A 10,980-nucleotide genomic window follows, 5' to 3' on the forward strand; every position below is an offset into this window, starting at 1 on the left:
CGACGACCATGTGTTTCTCCTTGACAGATTAGGGTATTTATTTCAATAAATGTTGAGATTGATTTTATCCAATGCAAAAGGTCATTATAATCAGGCCGGATTCTTACTTTTTACGGTCGAGATAGTACGTTTTTCATATATTGGTGAGGATGCACTCCTATTAAGGATAAAATATTTCTCATGATTTATTTGTTTATGTTTTAAATAATTTTTTTTGTCATAAGAAATATTTTACATTTTTAAATGGTGAGTATTTATAAAAATTATGGTAATTATGTTGAAATACTTTTTAAATGTTGGAATCTGAACTTGAATATGGGCAGTAAGGATCCTTTAGTCCATAAATTATGGATCAGGGAATAGTCCATTGATATGGATCCATCCAGATCAAGGGTCCTTATGTAATGGATCATCCCCTGGTCCGTAAAAGGATATGTCGAAAATTAATAAATCAATATATTGTATTTAAAATATTTTGTTAAATTATTTTTATTTTTTTCAAATTAATAAAAAATTATAATTTAAATTACATTTATATTTTTTTAAAATAAAAAAATATTTTTAAAATTTGAGGTAATTTTTAATTATTTATATTTTTTTAAAAAAATATTAAAAAAAACTCGCCCCGTCTTTGTGGGGAGTGGGAACGCTGATTCCAATTTCCAGTGTCAGAAGTTCCTGAGGAACTCCCCTATTTATTTGCTCGTAATTCCCATCGATCGATCGATTGATTGTGACCTTTGGAGACTCTACTCATCCTTGAACTGTATCGTTGCGAAGATCTTCCTAAAGAGAAGTAGAATTACCAAAGAGCACTTCTATCTACCGTAAGTACGATTCGGCCTCTATAACCGATTTTTTTCTTTTTTTCTGGATCTAATTCCTGTGTGATCGGATTTTACAACTATTTTTTATTTTTAGTTGTTGTATATCGGTAGCTACTGGATTCTGGTGGAATACACCCATCCTAATACTGGTGTAGCATTCATTCTTCTCGATGGCTCCTGATGACTTGTCGACGGAGGAGGTTAGTGATCTGAGATCGTAACTCTGCGCCTTCTGATCTTGTTTTTCCCTGTAAGTATCTGGTTTCTATTTGAACGTGGCGACACATTTGAGATGAGGGTTCTTGTTGAGGTCTGAAAAGGTAAGTAGATATTCCATCCCCATGTTGAAAACTAAGATGTGATCGAACTTGTGAATGACCATTTTTTTTTTTTCATACCTTTAAACTTTTCTTATCACGCTATTAAATCTTGTTTTTCCCGTCTTTGTGAAGTTACGAAATAAAGTAGATGCGCTTGTCTGTAACCGGTATATTTTATCTGAATATACACGTGGATCTAAAGGCGCATTGCCAAGATGCTTTATTCTCCTTTTTCGCTTCTTTCTTTGCTTTCCCTAATTGTTTTTCCTTAAATCTTGAAGATGTATCTAAAAATTGTCCAATTGACTCACTGATCTAAAGTTTGCGCATATCTCGTTAGTTCATTTTAAATGATCATTTGCATGGGAATTCAGCTAGACTGGTAAACACGTTGATACAGTATGATGCTGGAAACTCTGCTTGCATTATTGTTCCTTTGAAATTTGAGAGTAACTCAATAAGATTCCCATTTTGATTTTATGCTGCTAAGTTTTATGATATAAAAGCATTACGGTTTTATAAACCATGGATGAATGACCTATTGGAATGCTTCTAAAATATTTTCAGCATAAGGAACTTTTGAAATGCCTCTACATGTTTCATTACAAGTATGTAACATATAGACATCGGCTTATAGCCTTATATACTGATTGGGAATGGAAATGCTAGAGTTTCTTGATTAACTCGGAATTAGATGAAATATTATTGATGACAATAAGAAAAAAGTCTTTGATATCAAATAGAACCACACATGGTTTGATTGTGGACGCCAGCTGCAATGGGCAATACCAACTATGAAACCTTTTTTCAAGGATTAACCAAAGTACTTTATAATCAAATTGCTTAATTTTCATAGCAAACCACAGTGAAAGATCTAACAACCCATATGTGGTCGTATTGCAATCTTCTTTTATTTGAAGCCTTGTTATCTGTTTCAAAAGTTTAACATGATCTATTTAAAGAATTTAATTAGTTACATTATATAGCAGTTGCAATATTATGTTCCTATCATAGTTTGTTGGCTTTCTTAGGCATAATAAGATGTACAGACCTCTGCTAACTGCTGGAACTTCTTTCAAATAGCAGTGACAATCGCACTGTTAGAGAAACATAACTGACATTTTTTTAACTTTATGCACTTGAAGGTTCTTAACAGGGGCATACCATGGGAAACTTACGAGTCTACTAAGCTCATTACGGGCACACATCTTCAGTTGTTGAGATGGTATGACAAAAGATTCTGAAGCCAAAATGCTTGTTTACTTGATGATGTAAGTAAGTTTGTTTCCTTCTTCTTCTACTGTTTTATTACTGTCAAAATTTGTGTTTGTGTTGTAGTACTATGTTTCACCATCAACCTTAGCCTTTTTGGACTCAATGCAGTGACAATTCTTTTTTTCACATTTGATTGTTTCATGCATATATATTTCATGGTTTTTTATATCATATAATCTTGCTTGCTCGAGTGATGTTTATTCTAGACTTGTTATTCATGTCTGTCTGTGGTGTTTACTACAGCTTTTTGTCTCAGTTTTGTATCTTTCCTTCTGAAATATTTAAATGTCGAAGAAGTAGTGTTTTTTAGATAAGTTGCTGCCTACCTCTTTTTCCAAATGATGGTTTGTCATTTTTTATTTACAAATGACAATCATGAAAATTTTAAAGCTAGGCATTGATAAAATTTAAACATCATCATATGTGTGTTAATGTTTATGGGCATTGATGTGAGAAGGAAATTTTATCCATACCTCTGCATCTATGTAACTGAATATGTTTCTTGCTTCTAATGAAGAGGAAAGAAAAACTGCACTTCTCCCACTCCTAAAACTAACAGAAAAAAAAACCACTTCTGAAATTGCCTAATTCCAACAGGCATATTCCAATAGTACGAAATATCTATGAGTTTCCATATTCTATATTTGAAAGGTGATTCACCATGCCTTAGCCTAATCTAATTTAACTGAATCAAAACTACAAATATATAATATGAAAATCATGACTTCTGAATTGCCTAATTCCAACATCCATGTTCCAATAGTACGAAACGTCTATGAGTTTCCATATTCCATATTGTAAAGGTGTTTCGCCATGCCTTATCCTAAATTTAACTTATCTGAACCAAAACTTCTCATTCAGCATCTCAGTTCCAGTTCAATCTACTTCATCATCAGATTTTTTGGGTATAGAGCCACTTCTCCTTTTAACGTGAGTTTAGCTAGCATTATATTTAAATCTCCAACTGTTGGAACTCGGAAGCCATTGTGCATGTGAAAATTTTTCATTGATTTATGTTGCATAGTTTCCTGTATTTCTGCCATTGAATAATTGTTCTCCACCTCTCTTTTTCATTTATTGGACCTTATTTATGCATCTACATATCTAATTGAAATTTGTTATTAATATTGTTCTTGCTTTCTTGTGTATTAAACTAGTTCTAGGTAGGGCTGGATAGGGTTACGCGTAAGTTGTTTTCACAGGGTGTAACTTCAGAATTTTTCATGTCTATTCACTATTTTAACTTACAACACCTAAAATTGTACTGAACTGTAGAAAACATATGTTGTGCGAATAATTTTGTGCACTTTCCATTCAAATCTTCAAAATTTACACGATGGACCAGCTTATCTGCTGGTGTTCACAAATATTTTACGTGATATATCAAAGGAAGAGACAGTAGAGTATGTGCTTGCTCTTATTGATGAAATGCTTACAGGTAAGAAAAGTGTATTTTGAGCTTTTGACCTCTCATGTTAATTATCCTAATAAATTTCATTCTGTTCATTGAAGCAAATCCAAAGCAGGTCGGAACTACTTATATCCTTTTGTAATCCTGTTGGATGAATCTTTGAGGATCCTTTGAGGGAGCAGGAATTTATCTAATCAGCAGGGTATTTTTTGAAGTAAATGTGTCTTTATTTAGTGGTTGTAGTTATTTTAATGGTGAAAATTATATCTAGCAGTGCAGTTAGTGGACTTAATGGTTTCTTGTGTCTAGTTCCTATTTAAAGACATCTTATGTAAATACAAATTGAATTTTGAATGATATGATGGTTCTGGCTTCATTTGTTGCTTTGTTACTGACATTGATATGTTCAAATGTTTTTATATTGTTTTATTCTTCCTTCCCTGAAAAGAAATTCCTCTTTCCCTTATCTTCTGCTCTTCTCTGAAAGGTCTTCTATTTCCCTACAGAGCCGATTCTTGTTTATAGAGTCTGTTTTTCTTTAATGATATCAATCTTATTTTATTCACACAACGCTCTTCCAATCTTTCAGATGGCTTCAGGAAGGAAATTGGTTCATACAAGAGAAGTGTTGTAAAATATTGACTCTTGTAGTAAGGTACTCTCAAACTCCTCAATTTGTGCAAATACTAAATTGATAGTTTAAAGTTCAATGGAGGTCTCTAGTTAATTTTCCTTCTAGTGTTTGACCGAAAGCTCTAGATAGCCTCACTACAATGGGAAAACCCTCACATTCAAAAAATCAGATCTCAACTATTAAAGATGTTTTAAAGGGTACTTGATTGGCTTTGTTTTGAGGTTAAGTTCTTTATGCTCATTGCAATTCTTCAGCATAGTTTTTTTTTTTCACAACCTGACAATGTGACAGAATGTGCTTTCCAAGACTCACATGATTTATTTATTTATATTTGAAGTGTTTTTTTTTGTGGTTCATGTCCATTGACAATGTTAGCTTATATCATTTTTTCCTTAATCAGTAGCTGTTTATTTGAATTACTCTTTGCTGATAAAAGTTGCTTTTGAATTGGAATTATAATTGCCTCAGGTTTTTTAAGTTTAATTTGATCTAGAATTTGGATGAATAGAAATTGATCAACTAAATGAAAATTTGGAGCATGTTTCCTAGACCTATAAGTCATTGGAGTCTACTTCAACCATATGTCTGTAAAACCTAGAAACTATTTCAATATTGCCTCCTACCTCCTGACCACCATCCTTTGTGCCAGCGAATTTGATACCTAAGTCTCCCCATCCCAACCAATGCCTCAGCCAACCTCTCCATGAATCTCATTGGTGTGATACTCATCATCCTTCTCCATAGCGTCAACGACTATCCCTTCACCTTTGGCACTAAGAAGAAGCTAGTCGTTGATGCCATGGAACTCAGCAGTCTTGAGATCAGATCTAGCATAAGGCACATGTTTCAAGCTCTAAATTATGCGAGGTGTCTGCAGACGGTAGATATGTGTGATATTTCGAACGATTTTTTATAAACCCTAATTAAATATATAAAAAATATATTTAAAATTAAAAAAATTTTAATTAATTTTTTTAATTAATATTCTAGAAATTTATTTTTTAATATTTTAAATTGCATTTAAAAATTCTAAAAAATTATAATAATTCAGAATTATATTCTAATATTTTTATTATTATTTTAAATTTCATTAAAAAATTTTTAAAAAATCTAAAATATTCTAAATTTTTTTAATAAATTAGATTTATATTATGATAATTTTTTATTTTCATACTTTTTTTTACTATTTTATTAATATTTTTTTACTATTTAATATATATTATTTAAATTAATAATTAATAAAATGAATAAATAATTAATTTTCTTTAAAAAAATATATTTAATTATTTTTTCTAACCATATTAAGTTGTCCAATAATTGAGAATTTATATAAAATCAATATACAACTTATTTTTAAATTATAAACAATAATCATATTTATCTAATAATTACTATATATAAATAAAAAAATACCGAAACCATATCGGCACGGCACGATACAATATCGAAATCGTATCGTTCTGGTCTGGAACCGAAACTTCGGCACAGGTCGAAAGTTTAAACCTTGGTTATAGCTTTATAATTTTATGAGCTTCTTGTTTCTCATTTTGGAAAACTTCTAATATATGTGTACTAAACAAACAGTTGTGTGATCAAATTCATTGAAACTTCATTAGATTAATCTACCAATGTGTTGTTATTTACTGAAAGTTGTATTTGATTTTCAGCTGAAGCATCCATCTCATCCAACTTGTTCTATACCTTTCGCTGTAAATTACCTAGCCAATTTGCCGAGAGAACCTTCTATGAGGGTTTCATTTGTTCAAGCAGATGGTGTTAATTTGCTAATTCCTTTGATTTCACCAGCATCGAATCAGCAGTCCATCCAGGTCAAGTAATTTTATTTCTTTATATATATATATATATATATATATATATATATATAAAGGTTGATCTAGATATGTTTGTTGACTACAACTTCCAGTAGTCATTTTTTATGCTTTTCTGTTAATTGTTAACTTATGCAACATTTCTTTTTGGCCATTGCATTTAACAAAAGATAACTTCCTTTGGGTATAAATTCTGACATCACTTTTATGCTAGGTACAATTTTCATATTTTAGTTACTGCATAGTTTCATAATTTCATATCACTTTCAATATTTATTATGACATTTTCAACAAATTGTTGCAACACTGTGAAATATTTACCTCCAGGCATGTTATTTGTTTTTGTTTATGTAATGTGTACTCAAGGGTACATGCATCTTCCCTCTATCATGTGTATCCAAAAGTGAAATAGTTTGTTCAGTGGGCGTGAGAACCTGAGAGATGCCTGCATTTATGTGGAACCTTCTGATGTTGTACCATAAGGTGAGGAATTGGCCACCAGAAATCTGAGAATAAGTATATGTAGGCTCTTACCCCACGGCTAATTACACCAACATTCCTTTGTATAAATAATTCATCATTTTTTACATCTTTTCTTTTTGTATATATATTTTTTTAGTTAACGCTAGGTGTCCAACTTATGCCGACTATTCCTAGGTGACCGGCCCGGCCCCATGGAAGTTTCCCACAAGCCACCAGGGTAAATCGGGAAACGCATGCAGCAGGCAGCCCATCAACCCAACATTCTTAGGTCAATTGCCCATTAAGGAAACTATTTCCTTCTTTTTATATATTTAGTATTCTGGCTAGGTGCCCAAACCCTCAATTGGATGTGATGCCTAAGTGTTTCAGATGGGATGAGGAGGAATATCTTCAACCATGATTTTAATTCTCATTGTAGTGCTTATACCAAGCCTTCGTCTCATTGTTACAATATTGGGGGCATATGTTTTCATGCATGCTATGAGTGTTTACATCGATACTAACTATTTTGATGGTAGGTGTTCTTTTATTCTCTGCTTTATCCCAAAATTGTTATCCAGCTTTGATGAAGGAAAATAGTTGTACAAGTTTAACTTGAACAACAAAATGTACAAAAGAGGATGTTTTCTTGTTTCCTTGCACCATTAGCTTGTCTTGACCTATATGGCGTAGGATTATTTTGAGCAGATCCTAGCCAATTGGTTCATCCTACTGGTCATTAAGATTATAAGACAATTTAATATGTACAATGCTTTGGTTGCTAATGCTACCAAACTCCGCTCTTTTATGTTAAACCCAGAAATCAATGTTTATTTTTTGGCAGCTTCTATATGAAACTTGCCTTTGGATTTGGTTCTTGTCCTATTATGATGCAGCAGTTGATTACTTGGCCACTATTAGGGTTCTGCCAAGGCTTGTTGAGGTTGCAAAAGGTTCAACCAAAAAAAAGGTTTAATTCTGCCAATGTTTCTCCGAGTCTTTAAACTTGGTAGCTGGCAAAATTTCAACTATCTATTCTGTGCAGGTTGTGAGGGTCATTGTACTAACATTGCACAATTTACTGCCAAAGCCAGTATGTGGGGCACAAATGATTGATATTGGATTATCACAGGTCATCCAGTCTCTAAAAGCTCAGCCTTGGAGTGATGAGGTTACACTTGTAATCCCTTTAATACCAGTTGTGATACAAATTAGTGTTAAAATCATGATATATGTGATTCAATGTTGTTAAAATCATGATTATATGATTCAGTACTGTTAAAATCATGATATATATGATTCAATGCTGCTACACACTGATTATTGCCTAAGTTTTGAACAATATTGAATAAGTCTTGAACAATATTGAATTTTTAGTGACCCAAGGTAGAGAAGCTATGTAAAAAAATATGGAGCTATGCATAAGAAAATACATCTATCGGCACATTAAATAAATCTAAATCAACATGGATTGACTCACTCGGTTGTATTTGTGGCTGCAAGTTGCAAAATTATAATTATTAAAGGCCACAGAGAAATAGCAGAAAAGTTGATAAGTCTGTCTTGGAAATGGTGAAAGTGCATGGATACCTTTATGTAATTGTTCATTCCAAGAGACTTACAGGGGCAATGAAAATGATTTAGTCTTTATCAATGCGCTGAGTGCTGGGAAAAAATGCCCTTTACTATTAATCTGGGACACCGATACGGTGATTGGTGATCCTTGACCTCCATATATATTTGCCACTTACCCAAATTCATGCCCCACGGGGTTATCTCGGCTGGTAAAGGCGTGGAAGTTTGCCACTGAGAACATGGGTTCGAGTCCGCAGGGCAACGGGGATTTATTCCCTATCCCTGTGCAAAAAAGTCTCGGCCCACTGCGTACTTGCCACCGAGCTACCGTGATTTACCTCCCTCGTGATGACCCTGGGCAGGGTGCGGCGGGGGCCCTGAGGGCGAGGGTTTCGCCTTTTGCCACTTACCCAAATTCATGTTATGTTGTTGCCACGCACTGTGTTGTTGTACTTTTCCCTTTACAACTTTGGAATTGAATGAGCTACCATTTTAAGCCAATGTTTCTGTTTTATTACAACATTTTTATAGCAATTTCTTATGGAATTGGATATTGTAGTCATCCATGTAAAATTTTGCTTCTAGTTTGCTAGCAGCATATGAGCCTCATTTATTTTCAGTCCTGCACATCTTTGGTATTTACCGCGCCAGCAATAACAACAACAAAGAAATAAATATATTTAGTATTCACTTTTATTTCTTAAGTGACCTGAACTCTATGCTTATCAAACCATACCATTGATATGGAACCACACACACACTGACACTTATCACTGAGGATCCCTTGAAAATGGTGGTCCTCCCACTCTTTTACTCTGACCCGATATTGCTCTTATCAGTCAGTATGGGATGAGATTATAAACATTCCTTGCTTGTATTTATTCATTTAGCTTTCTTTGATGTAAGTTTATATGATCGTGATGCAGCTTTTAATTATACACTTCCTTTTGTATCTAGGATTTATTGGATGGACTGAATCAACTGGAAGAGGGACTTAAAGAACACATTAAAACTTTTGAGTTCCTTTGATAAGTATAGCAGGAAGTCCTTTTGGGTTATCCTTATTGGTATCCTGTGCACAAGGATCCAGGCTTTTGGCAAGAGAACATTACAAATTTTGAAGAAAATGATTTCCAGGTAATTTATGCTGCTATCAATTTTTGAAAGAAAAATTGCATGAAGTCCTTGATCTAATTGCACACGTGCATTAGTGAACTAGCATGGCTACTCTATTCCTTTAGACTTCATCGTGGAAAAGGGGCTTGTGCAAGAGCTAAGGACACTTCCAAATTAGCAAGATTGAATTGTCATTGTTTTTTTAGCTGTTGCTGATGGTCTTAAAGTTAGTATGAATTGTATGTTAAGGGTCATGGTTGTAGAAATGAAAAGGGAAAAAGGTCTTCCATATGATATCCAAGTTGCTGTCTATCAGCAAACTCACACTGGGGAACAGTAGCTTCAGCTGTTCAGCATGAAAAAAAATCTTGATTCACAATGTAAATAAGAGTTGGGGGAAAAGATCCATGTAATTGAATCCAGCTATCACTAAGTTTTCAAGTCATATGCCCGTATGCTTAATTTTGTGAACGAATGCTAAATTTTTTTATAAGGAATCAGTTCATGGCTTTATGCGAGAGATCTCAAACTGTAGTTAAACTTGATCTTTTATCCTCATGACAAAATATTCCAGTATTTTTGCCTTGTTGAACAAAAAAATCTTTCTTAGTACCATATTTGTGAATAATAAGGAGATGAAGGAACTCTGGCCAGAACGTTACTCCAGAACATTTTGTGCAGGTTCTACGTGTCCTTGTTACTATCCTTCATACTTGTACTGATGCTCCAGTCCTTGCTGTTGCTTGCTATGATCTGTCTCAGTTTATTCAGTATCACCTTGCTGGAAGAATCATTGTGTCAAACCTGAAGGCTAAGGATCGGATGATGAAGCTATGAATCATGAAAATACCGAGGCGACAAAGAATCCGTTCTATGTATCCGAAGTCTTTTTCTTGGTGCCAAATATGCTAGCTTTTTGTAGGTTTAAGATAACGGTCCCTGCAATGGTGAACCCTGACGATTCAATTTTATTTAAAATTTTTTACTGAAATACTGTGGTAGATGGATACAAAGAGTACTTTTTTTTTCTCTCCGAGGTGCCTTCCTCTTCTCAGATTGGTAAGCTTTGCCATTCTTGCTTCGTAAATAAATTGTATTCTCCATTTCAAATGCTCGAGCATTGTATTTGGAAACCAGAAATAAATAACTCAATTCTTATGTTCTTTAGTTTTCCATTCCCTTCTCCAATCTTCTGCAATGGTTTGGAATGGAAAGTACATCTGCAAAGAAAGGAATGATAGTAACATTGTCATTTATTCTGTACCTTATCTTCATCAACATTTTCCTGGTCCCATTTGGATCCATTCATCCATTTGGGAAAATGTAATAGATAAAATGATTGGTTGCATTAGTCAGCATGCATACTGTTGTTCATGTCCTTTTCTTCTATTGTGCTCTTCTGATCAAAGTTTTGATGATTTGTTCCAGTGAAGCCAATGTTCTTTTACTCGAATATTCCAAACTTGCTGATGTAGGATTTCTAATAGCAAACTGGATTTCTGTAACTATTTCTTGTCCTCAACTGAGGACC

General features: G+C 33.6%; 1 pseudogene; it reads left to right on the top strand.

Moving 5' to 3' along the window:
* Positions 1-640: 640 nt before the first annotated feature.
* Positions 641-10,478, top strand: LOC122005332 (annotated as a pseudogene).
* The last annotated feature ends 502 nt before the right edge of the window (positions 10,479-10,980 follow it).

The sequence above is a fragment of the Zingiber officinale genome, chromosome 7B, assembly GCF_018446385.1.
Source record: "Zingiber officinale cultivar Zhangliang chromosome 7B, Zo_v1.1, whole genome shotgun sequence".
Classification (NCBI taxonomy): domain Eukaryota; kingdom Viridiplantae; phylum Streptophyta; class Magnoliopsida; order Zingiberales; family Zingiberaceae; genus Zingiber; species Zingiber officinale.